Raw genomic sequence first — 15,973 nt, forward strand, 5'->3', positions numbered from 1 at the left:
AATAGGTTTTGTGTTTTTAGTTGATTCAGCAACATTGATCTCTCCTCTTTCACATATGAAGAAATCAGAGCCAGAAATGATCGGGAAAAGTATAATAAACTCGGTTAAAGCACTCGAGGTGGCAAGAAAAGGCACAGATATGACGCATTTTCAAGCGCGCGATGCGTCAAACCGCGGTGTCGCACGCCATTGGGCTCGTGCAAGGTGGTAGGCCTAAGCTTTTTCTCTCCAAGGTTAGCTTTGCCGCATCACAATGTCCCCGGGAAGTAATAATAGAGACTTTTAGTATTGCGGAAAATGCTTGCGTTAGCGTTAGCGTGTTACGCACGCTAAATCTTTGCGGAACGCTGTTCGATAGAGTTTTAGTATAGCGTAAGACAACGATGCGCCGCTAAGCGCAAAACCATCTAGCTGCGAGTAGTCAAAGCAGCAAACTGAGCAGCTCGACAACCAAACTAGCCGTGTGGATCCACGCCAAGCCTTGAAGCGAGCCTGTATGTCAAGCGCTCTGGCCGAGGGTGCCACCATGTTTGCAACGCTAAAAACTTCGCGAGCGTTTAGCGTCTCTGCTATATTTGAAAAATAGCGGACGCACGCTACCCGCAAAACTTAAATAGCGTTCTGAGCATGCGCAGTCTGACACCGCTATTTTATTGCGTTTAGCGTGGTGCCATTTCCGCAATACTAAAACTGCCTATTAATAATTAAAAAAATGTGGTTGATCCCTCTTATATAGGAATCGGTATAGAACACGAAAGTGAAACGTGTCTTCACAGAAGTAGTGTAATGTTTATTGCACATTGATATATAATGTCTATTGGTGTTTTGTGGCTAAAGCGCCCTTAGGCGTTGATGCACCCACGCTGACGCCTGGTGGCACGTCTCCTCCATCACGACTACCAACGTCGATGACCATGAGCAACCGTCGTGCATATGGAAGCTGCACTACGCTGCACACGCTAGCACAACGCGAAAGACGAAGCACGTAACTGACACACTAATACAACGCGCAAGACAAAGCACGTAACTGAATCGTCACCGAGTCAAATCAGCGCGTACAGCGCGTCGTAATTGCAGCCTCCGCGATCAACTTCAGAAACATTTTCAGAGCTAATTGCGGAGGCCACGCTCCGCTGTGAACGCCACCTAGGTGGCGTTGGTAGTGCTTCTTGATGCCAGCGTCCCTTCGAATGCTGGCATCGAGGCGTCGTAGTGCTGAGACCACCGAAGCGTTCACTGTCGGTGCGCGTTAGTGTCATAATGCAGTACTTCTCTTTTCTGCTCGTAGGCGGCGGCACCGCCCCGAGCAAGAGCGCGGGTACACGGAGGAGTGTTAGATATATAAGGCGCGTCTGTGTAGCTCCCTGCAAATGCGTTTGTGGCGCAATGGGTTAAACGCTCGGCGATCTATCGTCGCGGACCGAGAGGTCGTGGGTTCGATTTCCAAATTTTGCATGTTTGTGGAACTTTTTCTTCTGGTTTCTTTCTTTGTATTATGTTCTATGACGTATTTCCGTGACGGAAATACGTCAGTGAAGTCTTGGTGGACCCCGGCATAAAACACTTTCGTGTTAAAAACACCATTTCTCCGCCAATGAAATGAAATATCCAAGTGCTTTCAGTGAATCTTTAAATCACGTGGTGCGATTCCGGCCACGCCATTGGCTGCCAGTGCGCAACACGACTACAGGTCGTCTGCAACTCGTCTGCTCTTCTTGTGACGCACAGCTGTCTCAACGTGTTCCCAGGCTCTCACGCATTTTTCTGCTCCTCATTTTGATGGATGCTGAGAAGAAACGCGATTTTCGATCTCGAAAGTATCGGACAAAGCACAAGTTCAAAGGAACCCGCCGCAAGGTCAAGCGGCTTGCAACGGAGACGTCCGCGGTAGCAAAGCCTAACCTCGGTGACGACGCCGCTTTCGACGGCTCGGAGCCGGCCCGGCGATCAAGATTCATCGATAGCGTAGACGAATTCGTCAGCACATCGCAGAAAAAGCTAAAGATCTTCGAGAATGAAGATAGGAGCGGCGAGGAGATGGCGAGCACCTTTATCTGCGAGATCGGCATCGTCAACTTACTGGTGAGTGCCGCGGCATGTCCGGCATGCGAACTCTCCATCCGCGAGTTACCCGAAAAGCGGAAAGGACTCGCGTCATTTTTGGAGTTGCGTTGCAGCAATGCTGCGTGTTTCACGTCCATTGTCTCGTCGACGTATTCGTCGCGACGTGCAGCTCCGGCAGACGACGCTAACGGCGGAGCGACCCTTCAGTCAGGCCAAGAGAGAGTTTTGCCGTGAACATCAAGGCAGTGGTTGCGGCGCGTGCAATCGGAGCTGGACACAATCAACTTGTCAGATTTTGTGCAGTTCTTGGTTTGCCAAAACCGATGCACCATAAGTCATTCACCGCCATAACAAAAAAAGTACACCTCGCTGCTACGAAAGCAGTGGCTGAAAACCTGAAGTTGGCTCGGAAAGTAACAGCACAGGAAGCGGGATCTGCCAATGTAGCTGATATGTTTGATGGCACTTGGCAGAAACGAGGCCACAAGAGCCATAATGGCATAGGCACAGCCATTTCTGTGGAAACGGGGCTTTGCCTAGACTTTGAAGTTTTGTCCAACTACTGCCAGAGTTGCAGTACACGCAAGCCATTTGAAAGCGAAGAGGAGGAAGAAATATGGCAAGCTTTTCATATGCCAGTGTGCGAAAAAAATGTAGATTGCTCAACACACGCCATGGAGACTAATGCTGCTGAGAGAATATGGAAGAGGACCGAGTCCTACAGTACTCCGCTGAGGTTTACAACCTTTCTCAGCGACAGCAAGGCTTATACAGCTGTGTCAGCGGCAAACGTGTATGGAAGTGTGCCCATCACAAAAGAAGACTGCACCAACCACGTAGCTAAGCGGCTTGGGACTGCCCTGCGGAAACTCAAAATGCCGCGAGGGGAGAAGCTTACAGATGCAGTAATTCTGAAGCTGCGGAGCTACTTTCAAGTAGCCATCACTGCCAACAGAGGAAGTGTACATGGAATGTATTGTGCAATCTGGGCATCATTTTTTCCATTCATGCTCAACAGATACAGCCCAGAACCATAAGTTTTGTCCGGATGGAAAGGACTCCTGGTGCAAGTTCAAGCGGGCAGAAGCGTTGGGTCAGGCAGCCCCAGCACACACCCCTATTCTCACAAGCAGCCAGGCCAAGACAATGCTGCCCACATACAAAAGGCTGACGGAGAAACAGCTACTCACTCGCTGCGCCAAGGGGAAAACTCAAAATGGAGCCGAATCATTGAACAGTAAGATTTGGCTGTGGTGCCCCAAGACGAGGTTTGCCTCGCGCACAGTCGTGGGGATGGCAACAGCACTCGCTGTCCTGTGGTTTAACCAAGGTCACAAATGCTACGAACAAGTTCTGCAGGAACTAGGAGTGCTTCCCTCAAAGGAACTCGTTGCGCTGAGCAAAGACTGTGACAAGAGAAGGATTTCGAGCATGTCGACGAAGCAGACACCAGAGGCAAGGTTTCGCCGTCGCCGTCTAGCCAAGGAGGCTCGTCTGGAGCACGCTGCTCACAAAGACTCTGAGCGAACAACATACGGTGCGGGTGAATTCTAATGTTCTGGATTAAATCTGGATACCCTGGCCTACATTGTGTGCAATATTCATATAGATACCACTTCTACAACAGAAGTAAACAACTTTTATAACTTTCAATCGCATTTTTCTCAACTTCATATTTTGGGCCAAACAAGGCTTTTGTGCACAATATTTTATGTACTTATTGTGGTCCAATCAAGACCACATTAGATGGGCGTAATTTTTAGGATATGTAGAATGCACTTCTCTAGGATTTAATGCAATCAATTTATTTTTTTAAGGATGAAAATTTTTGATGTACTCGGGCTCCAGCCACTGAATATGAAGCACCAGATACGAAAGTCTCTTAAAATTCTCTTATCTTGCTTATTAGCACTCAGTGGAGTGTTAGGGACAAGAAAAATAATTTTGCACTGCTCTATCGTGCTAACAGCTAAGTCCAGCAGCTGCACAAATATGCACTGCTTCTCACATATGCACGGCACTTAGGACATGAAAGCATCGAAATATCCTAAAACTAAAAGTAGATTTCGAATGAAGAGATCAAGCTCTATAAGTGGTAGAATTTTCATTCGCCCAGCATCATTACTTAAAAAGAAATGTTTCTGAGGAGCATCTCCCCTTAATTAATTCTGCAGTCCTTCAGGGGGCACGGCACAGAACGCGCGTTTACTCTCCGCCGTGCGTTCGCTCCGCGTGATAGCGCGCGTCCCTCGCGCGCTTTCACTCGCACATCAAGCATACGGCGCGCGGCGAGGATTTCATTGCCGTTTCACGTCATACGGAGCCTCACGGCGACGGCGACGGCAGAAATCTGCTTTGAGTGTCCATATAATTGCCATCGCAATAAAACATGAATCCCATATACCACCGACCGCGTCGCGACGCCAGAGCCAAGCGGCTCACAAAGCAGTACACGGAACGGACCCAGACACACTTTGCACGGACGCAGCCCTCTGTGACACACACGGCTTTTCGCTGGCTGTCGTTGGCTCGGCCCGCAGGCCAGGTATATTCACCTACACCTCAGCAAACACGAAGGTAGCCCAAGCGGTCGCCCTCACAGTCAAAACCAAAGAAGCCATGAAACAAGGATCTTTTACCCTGACGGACTCTCAAATAGCGTGCAGCTATTTCACTAGTGACCGCGTTCCTGCGTGTGTCGCCCGCCTCTAAGGTGCAGCGCAAAACCAGGAAGACCGAATCATATGGTGCCCTGGACACATCGCAGCCACGGGTAACGACTTAGCAGATAATGCAGCTCAAGCTATTACTCAACGAGCGAGTGTACCCCGTCCAGACACCTCATCTCAACCCAGGCGCTCCACACGCCCCGGGATGTCCTAGAACACCAGCGTTGCGAAAGACAGCGCTACCCCCCCGCCATAGCCTCAGCTAGGTGTAAGGGACGCGTATGAGTTGCGCCGCGTGTAGACAAACACATACCCGCACCTACGGTTAAAACATGCCACCCACCCTAGCGCATACGTGGGCACTTTCCCGTGGTGCGGAGGCCAGCCAACTCTGGCCCACATTACGGGGAAATGCGAATTCAGGCCACCTAAAATTAATACGCCTCACATTCCGGCGCAAAAATTCATAACGGTGCATTGCGAGACTTTACTCGCCAGCGAGAAAAAAAAAGAGGTGGCAATTACGTGGTGCTCCTCGACCATGTGGGCCCCTAGTCCAGGAATGTGGAGCCCTGGACTAGGGGTCCCACCCACCTGTTTGCCCAACCCTTTCCTTGTACAATAAATGCTTCAATTCAATATGTTACCTTTTGAATGCCTCGGAATTCGTTTCATTCGTAAGCAATTAATTATCGACAGGTGGACAATAACAAAATCAGTGACGTCAGGAGCAGCCGGTCGGTAAAGTTCTAAGTGGCGTTGCCACAAGCGTATTATACTTGTGTCATTCTTGGTTAACTCGTGGCTAATTCAGAAATATAGCTTACCGTAATATTTCTTTTATTATCTCTTTAAAACTTTGACGTGTATGTGTTTGTTCTCTGTCACTATAGCTTCGAAAGAAAGAAAGGCGCAATTTCGCAAGGCGAAGTATGGATTGCGATAGCAAATTAGTAAGGATAGTAGTTTTATCAGCTGTATAAACTTGCAAACATTCGCTTACTAACTAAATTAACAAGCAGGGTGTCAGTGTGCACAAGGAAACATGAACACATCACACACGATGACCGCGGACACTCGCTGTCAAAACGCTGGGGTGAGGAAGCGAGGCAGAAGCTGCGAGTGAAGTGACCTTCAGGCTGTCTATTGCTTCAACGTAAATTGAGCGATGCGAACGGAGCACGCACAAAGGTATGAGCCGTCGGCGCACCTAGACTCCGCCCCAACGCAGATCGCTTTCAAGATAATACGCCGTTGCTGCCGGAATACAACGCCGCCCCACCTCTCTCCCCTTCCCCCGGTGGCTTGCGCGTGACGGAAGACGGCGCGCTTCTTCCCCGTTTCCCCCCTTTTGCGCGCGCGAGATCAAGCAGCGATCGTCGGCTCCCCTCTTACCGTTTCACTCGCGCATAAAGTATACGGCGCGCGGCGACGTTGTTACGCCCTTGGACTTTATATATACGGAACACCATGCCGATGCCGACGGCAGAAATGCGCCTGGAGTGTCCATATAATTGCTGTCGCAAAAAATATCGTTGTTTTGATGGGGGTCAACTCATGTTGCGTCATCACACTAGGATTTTGGAAGAATTGGCGAAGTAATTAGCGAGGAATGTCAGAGCACGAAGGTGTTTAACTCCATAAATCAGATCAAAATCGCTAAAATGTCAAAGCTGGTCAACAAGAAAAATGTAAGGGACATTCAAAATTGCAACAGTTAAATAATAAGGAAGCCGTAAAGTAGAAAGAGAGAGAGAGAGAGAGCAAGCCAGAGAGGAAAGGCAGGGAGGTTTACCAGAAGTGAGTTTCCGGTTTGTTACCCTACACTGGGGTGGGGGATAAAGGGGTTGGAGAGAGTGCAAAAGGCGAGAAAATAGGTGCAGCATGAAGTCAGTAAGAAGGAAGCGTTGCGTTGCAAGAAACGAGATGTACGCAGTCAAAGTTAAGCAGGACCGTGGCATCAGCAATTTAGACGATATGATAAAGGCAGCAAAGCAATTGTTCTACTGACTGACTGTTATTTTATGTTGACTATACAGTACTCCGTAAGCCACGTAACCATGACTGGTTGAACAAGTAGTCAATAATAGAACAACAAACGTGTTTTCAGGGATGAGGCTAGATCGGCTTTGCATCAAGCGTTGACCAGTAGCAGGAGGTAGAATAACAGTCGATTTGATGAAACATGGAGGAGATAATGTTCGCGAAAAGCTTGTGGGGAAGGGGGGGGGGGGGGGGCTTCCTTCGCAGCAGCTTATGACTTAAAGTGCACGAAAGACTTGGAGGAATGCCAAAATCATATTAGTTCATCAGAAGGGAGACGCTAACGAGTCATCCTGTGGTTAATAATAATAATGGCTTCATATGTTCATTAGTTTGCCTTCTGCAATGTACAAGATATTACCAACAGTAATTTCCCCTGGAGGCAGGTCAACACTTGATAAGAATCAACAACATCCATCTCATCCACGCATGTCGTTAATCGACGTCATTAGTCAGGTTATTGAGAAATATGCTGAACATAAACAACATCTCTCTATGCCTTTTACAAGTTACGATAAGATGTTCGATTTTCAGTAAATGTACCAGCAGTCATGAAGGCATGGCGTAGTGAAAGTGTAGAGGAAGCATACATGCATACCTTAACAATATCCAGAAACATTCCACAACTGCGTTAATCATTCACAAAGAAAGCGGAAAATGTAATGGTATTCACGGTATGCTTAGAAGCAAGCATATGGTGTTATGTGAGCTGTTGGACTGGGAAGGATTAGCTGTGAGGATCAACGGGGAAGATCTCAGTAACATGCGGTTTGCAGATGACAGTTTCCTTGTCAGCAACGCTGGATATGAGCTTTAACAAATCACTGAGGATCCTAGCCGCGACAACACCTTAGTAGTAAGTTTGGAGAATAATATGCAGAATATTAGGATAATGTCTGATAGCCTGACGAGAGAAGAATTCCCGATTGGCAGTAGCCTAAGCCTCTAGGTCATTTTCAAGGGGGCAAAGGTCAAGGCTCATTTGTTGTGTTTAAAAATGTTGAGTTGGTGGTGTCGAAAAAATGCAAGGATACGTTTATCTAGGCCAGTTACTCGGAGGGATTCCAGACTATGGAGAAAAAAAATGCAGGAAAATTAAATTTATAAATGCACATAGGACAAGCACTACCAAGCAATGACCGGGCAGATTACCTTTATTCTTGACAAGTGTACAATAGCTTCGCACTACCGGAACTAATTGATAGGGTAGAAACTTGGAGGACAACAAATAAACTTCAGAGCAAGCGATGGACTGCGGTAATCAGCATGGCGGACAGGCTGTGGACCACATCTTTTCGAACTTCGCATCGTGCCTCACTGTGATGCGAAAAATGATAGGAAATTTCTGATGTGTAGTCATTTTCCCTCTATGGCAAAAGTTGCACTCGGCAGGGGCTGGGAACCACGCGCTTTTTCATCAGCCTTTAATGTCACCATCCTGGTCTATGGCCTGGAGTCATTTGCACCGGAAAGGCCTCAGGGCAGCCCTTCGTGTGTCAGATACACTTTTGCCATCGACAAGACTTTTTAGCCACTCTCAGTCGTCATTCCTCCACCTCCCTGCCCCTCAACAACTGCTCTTGAAGCAGCGCCGCCTGTGGGAGACTGATTCAAGCAAAGCACTTCTACAGAAACTTCTGAGGCGCAATGAGTCACGCAGTATTGTAGAACTCAACACGACATCGTCAACGCATCATTCTCGCGTCCATGTCTACCGAAAAGAATAAGAGAGAAAAAAGACAGTCATTAAAATAAAGGGAAACCGCAGGGTCCTTCGACGGGCCCTGGGCGTGGGCGGAGTCCTCAGTCCAGGGACCCATGAGCCGCGGCCGCCCGGCGCGCTCTTACGGCCAGATCGAGCTGGTCCCGGGGCTTGACGCTAGACAGCGAGGCTTGCCACTGTTGTGTGGTTGGGTGTGGGATTGTAGGGTCGGCGCTCATGAGCTGACCGGCACGCCCAAGTGGCGTGGTAGAGCGTGGCCGGGGCATTGCAATCTGGACATTAATGCGGGTATTGTTTGGGTTACATGGCGTGGTACAGCATGCGGTGCGGTAAGGTGTATGTCTAGCTACAGCTTCGTGGAGGCAGCTACAGGGGGAGGATATTTCCTGCGCTGTAGTCCGCGTAGTGTTCAAGTAGTGCGTTAAATCGTTTTGGGATCAGTTCCGAACTCGGTCTTGATGATGACATCGATCATTGGTTGTTGTAGTGCCCCAAACTTGTTTCAAACCGTGAAATTTTACTATCGATGGACTAAACGCTCGAAGGGGCCTGGCACTAAAGAGCAAATGACATCGTATTCCCGTGAAAAGACGGCACTTAGGCGGAAAATGCTTCGGCGCCTCCTCCAATTCCGCGGCGACTCAGAGCTGGAGAGCGAATGGCGAACCGTCTGATAGCCGGACGACGTGGATTGGACAGGGGGTAGCCTGCAGTGCCCCCCTGTTCGACCCCGTCCTCTCGTTTAGTCTTGACTGTATGTCTTCAGACTGTTTCTAGGGGCACGGCACCAAATTTAGTTTCTGTAGTATTCGCAAAGTGGTCAAAGTCTAACGCATTTGATGAGTAGCACGCCGGTGGCACTAATATCGCCAGTATTTTGAAAGCTAGGTCCTCCTGCAGCTAAAGTAATAACCTCCTACTCCTCTATTCCAATCCTCCTCCCTCTCTCCCCAGCGTAGGGTAGCAAACCGGATGTTCCTCTCTGGCTAACCTCCCTGTCTTTCCCCTTCTGTCTCTCTCTCTCTCGCTCTCTCTCTCCCTATTTACCTCGCACTCTCCACAGTTCAACCACCGACCACAGAATTTATGACAGCATCGAAATACGTCCGGTTCCATGAAGAAAGGTTCACTTTAAATCGTCTCTGAGACGATCGCTCGCAATAGCGATAGCGCGCCTTGACCAAAAAATCACATCATATCCACGGGGTGAATGATGATGAGTGGGCGAAGCTCCGGAGGGAATCATTGGATCTCCCGCTTAAGGGGACGCTAGCACAAACGCGTTAGAAACGTGCAGTACTCTCTAGTAAGGGGGAGCGGCCACAGCGTCTTACGCAGCCATTTACACATGCCGGAACGTGCACCGCGTTTGCCGACGCCATCACATGACTGCTGAGAGAGTATACCCCCCGTATTCATAAACGCTCCTCGACTTGAACTTGACTTGCCACCGCCTTGGGCAGCGCGTTCGAAACGCGTTGAAGGTAAGGCGGAGAGGCCACAGCGTCTTACACCAGCTTCTTACACGGGCCGTAACGCGCTAGCACAAACGCGTTAGAAACGCGCTAGAAACGCGGCCTTTCGTTAATGTTGGGTATTTATTGCCATCGTGGTGCGTGTGTCTATGTGCGATTCGTGGCGTAGTGGCTAGCGCCGCGCGTACGGAAGCGAGGGGTCCCTGGTTCGATTCCGCGCTACGGACACAACTTCCGGATTTTTTTTTTCATAAAACGCCGGAAGCGTTCTCCGGAAGCCGGAAGCTGGTTTCCGGAACCGGAAGCGCAACCGGAAGCGGAAGTCGGCTTCCGGTTATACTATACGTATACATATATATGGGTATACATACATATATGGACACACAACGCCATCTATTGAACAATTCATAAAACTAGACGTGGCTACCTACTACGACGGGGACGAACGGGTGCCGCTATAAGGAGCTTCGCCCCTAAAACATTTAACAAAGGCACTTATTTTGGAATGCCGACATCACAAGCCATCGCAGCAGAGGGCGACGAGGGCACTGTTGCAGTTTTTAAGGGTAACAGATCGGACAAGCGGCTACAGACTCAACATATGTTTATAGTGCTGCAAGTGCTACAGTGCTGTGCGGTGACAGTACGCGGTGACCGTGACTGACCTAAATTGTGTATCTGTGCTCCCTTTTTTCTCTATCTCTACTTTCGTGTGTCTTTATCTCCCTTCTCTCCCCAGCGCAGGGTAGCAAGCCGGATCTTTCCATCTGGTTAACCTCCCTGCCTTTCCCCTATCTTCTGTCTCTCTCGCTCTCTTGTTTCACTTTAAATAAACGTGATTTCTTTTAATAGAATGAGCGCGGTATAGTAGGACAACAGAATACAGCATCAAGATCCGACCCGGCTACACAAAGTTTCGCTTTAAAGCAGCCACAAAAAAAAAAAAAAAAAAAAAAATCAAGCACGAGCAGGCGCCTCAAGGATTGCTGGCGGCTGATTTAGCGAGTTTGATAGCGGAAAAAGTCATGCAAACACTAAGGCGCACAAGAAGCGAGGAAGTGAATTCGTTTAGGCAGGGAAGTTATACTTAGCAGCAGCGGAAGGTGAAAGTGGTTTTTCCGTTCCGGAAATGGTGTTTTGTCGCCGCTGGATAGGCAGGTATAGGCTATGATTGCGGCTGATCATCGACGCTCCGAATTCAAGCAAAGCAGGCACCAATCACATTTTGTTGACTCTTGTTCCGCACAAATAAATAAATAAATAAATAAATAAATAAATAAATAAATAAATAAATAAATAAATAAATAAATAAATAAATAAATAAATAAATAAATAAATAAATAAATAAATAAATAAATAAATAAATAAATAAATAAATAAATAAATAAATAAATAAATAAATAAATAAATAAATAATAAATAAATAAATAAATAAATAAATAAATAAATAAATAAATAAATAAATAGAAAGTTTCAACCGGCTACATCTGCTTGCGTTACGCATTGATCTCAGCGTCGACATGCATACTCAGCGAGTTCAAGATTTTCTTTTTGCATGAAGTGTATTGTTCCACGATCTACATAGATGCGACGGCATGTCTCAGAATTCGGATATGAACTTTATGCTACCACCGCGCTCGCGAAGAGGGCGCTTAGATGGGTCCGCATTAATATGCCAACAAAGACAAGTAAGAAGTGGCTGGAAGATTAGTTGAGACGGATGGTATAAGATACGCTTGTTCGGACGGGAAAAAAGAGTGTGCGTCGCTTGCACTTTCCTGCATGGAAACGTGAGAGTTGTCTCTGCCCCTGTAAAAAATATACGATGAACCAACCCCGGTTGCTATCCAAGAATGCGTTCATAGCATGCTTTGGGAGGTGGTTATTTGTGGCACTAATCTATGTTTGTCACTATGCGTTGTCAATGGCGCTCCCCTTACCACCGTGGCTTACACGTACCTGTAAGCCAAACGGTGTTCTAGCGCCACTTCCTCAAGCACCAGTTCGGAATCCCGTGCAACGTCTGCGACCAATGGTCCAGCGCCTCCAGCGACAGCGTCTTCGACTTCGACCAGAGGCGCAGCGTCTCAATGACAGCGTCTCAATGACAGCGTCTCAATGACCGCGTCTCAATGACAGCGTCTCAACGACAGCGTCTTATGAGGCCAGCTGTCATGAGGGAAGAACGCGAGAACGCTCCCGTTATATAGCACCCGTACCACTGCGGTTTTTACCGGAGTATATGGTTGCACAATCTTCGGGATAAGTGACCCACGAAAACGGCTAGACGCGAAGAAATCGCGGTTAGTTCCCAAGGAATGCTAAGCGCTTCAAACGGCGCTGCCCCTGTTAGTCCGTCTTTCTGTTCGACTGACCGACTGATTTTTCACTGACTTTGGAGCAGAGGAGCACGCTGAGAATGTAGACAGGTGCGACTGCATAATTGCACCATCGATTGGATTGCACCAACTGTAGTCACCCTAGCAGTAGCTTTCTTCAGTCCAGTACCTGATTCTCCGCAGCGTGACAGAGGCTTGCCAGCAGGGCCTGAATACTACGGTGTCGCGCGTTTATCGGCCGCTAATTTTGCAGGGGGAGAAAAAGGGGGCGTGATTTTCTTCCGAATTGGACTACGGGTATTTGTTTTGAGTGCACTAAATAAAAGAAACACTTGCCGCGCCTCGAACTTTGGTACTTTCCTTTCTGTAAATATTGGGATAAGTGCCATTTATAGCAAGATTGTTAAACCTGGTAATAAAAGTGGGGGCCACTGGAGGGTTCTATTCTGACTCCTTAACAAATTACCCGCAGAGCTCGAATTTTGTAATAAGTAGCTGTTGATATCAGTGGAGTAGTGCATCTCAATTAATGTGCACCTAATAATAGCTTACTCTACAGTGCCGATGAAATTTTGCGAATCTTCCGAACATTGGCCAACCTCTTAATATAGGCGACAGTAACTTGCATTTAGGGCATGTTACGATATATATATATATATATATATATGCCTGATTCCGCAGAATTTTGCAACGACGCTGTTAAGCGGAGTTCCGCAGTGGCTAACCTAAACGCAGTAAAGGTAAAAGCAGACGAATTCAGGTTGATTCTTTGAACAAATATGTAGCTTTAGAACGGGAAGATGAAGATACCGTAGAGGTAATTAATGAAACCATAACTAGGCTGATTTCAGAAGCATCACTTTAAGTGGGATCGAGATAAGGCATCAAGGTAAGCTCTCCCAAGGAGGACCTAACAAAGAGACGACACAGTACGAAAGTGTCTAACTCGAGAGGTCAGATCGAATTACCTGCACTGTCAAAGCTGATAAACAACAAGAAATTAAGTGATATTCGAAATTATAACGTTGGAATGACTGAGGAAGCAGTAAAGAAAAATGAAATAGCTGAGAAATGAAATCAGAATAAACTTCGGCATGGGAAATAGCAAGATGTATATGCAACGAAAGACGAGAAAGGTAATGTCATCAGCAATTTCGATGACATAGTAAAGACCACAGAGGACTATTATAAAGACCTGTACAGAACAGTACAGCCATATAACCTTGATTGGATGTAGGGATGAACAGGATACAGAAGTGTCATGTGTAACTATAGCGATGAGATTAGAAGGGCGTTGCGAGACATGCCCCCGGGAAATGCGACAGGAAAAGGTGGAATAACAGCCGATTTAATCAAAGATGACGAGATATACTTTAAAAAGCTTGCGGCCTTTAATACGCAATGCCTCACTGCCTCACGACATCAAGTGTACGAGAGAACTGGAGAATGCCAACATTATACTTATCCACAAGAAGGCAGACGTTAAACAGTTGAAGTATTATAGGCCCGTTGAAGCGGGGAGGGTGTTGTGGGGGCTTGCTTTTAATATAGTATAAAGTATGCACCAAAGTAATTTCTAATAAAACCAGGGTGACACATGACTTCAATCAACAAAGACAACAGGTTGGCTTCAGGAAGGGGTATTCTACAATGGATCGCATTCATGTGATCAATCAGGTAATTGAGAAATCTGCAAAATAAAACGAAGTTGTCTATATGGCTTTCAGAGATTATGAACATGTATTTGATTAAGTAGAGAGTACCAGTAGTCATGGAGGCAGGAAGCACAAACAACCTTCAGTTTGCAGATGACATTGTCATGCTCGGCAACGCTGACGACAAATTTGTACAAATAATTGAGGGCCTTAGCCAAGAAAGTGTAAGTGTATGGCTGAAAATTTATACGCATTAGACAAAGGTAATGTTCAATAGCCTTGCAAGGTAACAAGAATTCATGATCGGCAGTCAGCCTCTAGAATCTGTGCATGAGTATGTTTTTTCTACGCCGTTTGCTCACAGGCGACCCTGATCGTGAGAAGAAAATTTACAGCAGAATAAATAGGAGTTGGAACGCATACGGCAAGCATTACCAAATCATGACCGGGAGCTCACCACTATCGTTGAAAAGAAAATTGTACAACCATTGCATTCTTCCGGTACTAGCATATGGGGCACAAACTTAGAGGTTGACAAAGAAGCTCGAAAACAAGTTAATGACCGCGCGATGAGCGATGGAATGAAAAAAAAAATGTTAGGTGTATCGTTAAGAGACAGGAATACAGCGGTGTGGATCAGAAAGCAAATGAGAGTAGCCGATATTTTAGCTGACATTAAGAGCAAAAAATGGAGCTAGACACCCACGCAATGTAATCCGTGGTGTAGATAACCGGTGCACCATTGGATTTACAGAATGGGCGCGAACGTGGGAAAACGCAGTCGAGGACGGCAGTAAATTAGGTGGGGGGTTGAAATCGGGAAATTTGCAGGCGCAACTTGGAATCAACTAGCGTGAGACAGGGATTGCTGGGAGAGGCCTTCGTACTGCAGTGGACATAAAGATAAGACGACGACGACGATGATGATGATGATGATGATGATGATCATTTGGCAGGACAGTAGCTTCATCCAGTCGAACCCAACAGCCACAGTCAAGAAAGGTCGGGAGGGTTCGCATAAAAAATGTTCCGTGACCTTTTGGGCAGAGCATCGGGCTATACTATGCTGAGAAAACCGCTGGTTAAAAACAGGTATCGAACCATTTCCTATTGAATAACAGTTTATACTCAACCAGACAGATCACGACAACACGCCAAGTTGCAGGGAGGCACACGCAAAGAAAAGTTCACACCGAAATGAAAAAAAAAAAAAAACATCAAATACGGGATTATCTCACAGCTGTCAACATAGAAGCGCTTGAATTAACTGTGCGTGCGAACCACGAGAAGAATGACTAGACAATTTACAACGCTGGCTGTCTGTTGAAAAAGTATGAAATGGATGGGACGATTGAATGCGCGGTATCTGAGTTTTAATTAACTGCGCCGTATCTGAGTTTTGATTAATCTCCCCCTTTCCCCCTTGTCGACGTTGAAAACGCCATAGAATTTAGCAGAATTATCTTTTTTCTGCACCACTTCTTTAAAGCGCCGACGTGATATTTTTGACTTGTCATTTTTTTCAAGTGAAATGAACTACATAGGGGCCACGGCACCCTATTCTCGAGCCTGAATTACGCGTTGCATGTTAAACAGCATCCGTCCCACAGCATGCGGACAAAATTTGAGCGCATTCGGTGCAGTAAATTTTTTTTTCTTCTTTCGTTTTTTTTTTTTATGTCGCAGTTGAACCGTACAGCAATCTGGCATCACTGCGTGGTGAAGAACTGAACTGGCAACCCCCGGAAACGGCCCTCTCGGTTAATGTAATACAATCTCGAAGGCCATGCTTTTGTTTACTGCAGACACCGGAAGTGATTGTAGGAGATGAAAATAGGTCATGGCCGCGATGCATCGTTTTGCCTTTGGATGCGCGTCTCGGCGGATTGCTGTTGCTCTTCATTGCGCGAGTAAAGTAAATGCGGACGCAATTCAATGGCAACGTCCTTGTTGGGCCGTTGCGGAGTAATTCGTCCGATGTGCTCTCGAACTATTTCAAGGTGGC

General features: G+C 46.9%; 2 protein-coding genes and 1 pseudogene across 2 annotated transcripts in view; 2 read left to right on the forward strand and 1 right to left on the reverse strand.

Annotated features, from left to right (window-relative positions):
- LOC119433941 (solute carrier family 4 member 11) overlaps window positions 1-15,973 on the reverse strand; it is an 86,612-nt gene that overhangs the window by 54,012 nt on the left and 16,627 nt on the right. The gene's annotated exons all lie outside the window — the stretch shown is intronic.
- The window catches only part of LOC119433412 (ran-binding protein 3-like), a 150,768-nt gene that overhangs the window by 42,846 nt on the left and 91,949 nt on the right, over window positions 1-15,973 (forward strand). The window lies entirely within an intron of this gene.
- LOC119433942 (uncharacterized) lies at window positions 2,278-3,746 on the forward strand (annotated as a pseudogene).

The sequence above is a fragment of the Dermacentor silvarum genome, chromosome 11 (assembly GCF_013339745.2).
Source record: "Dermacentor silvarum isolate Dsil-2018 chromosome 11, BIME_Dsil_1.4, whole genome shotgun sequence".
Taxonomy (NCBI): Eukaryota; Metazoa; Arthropoda; class Arachnida; order Ixodida; family Ixodidae; genus Dermacentor; species Dermacentor silvarum.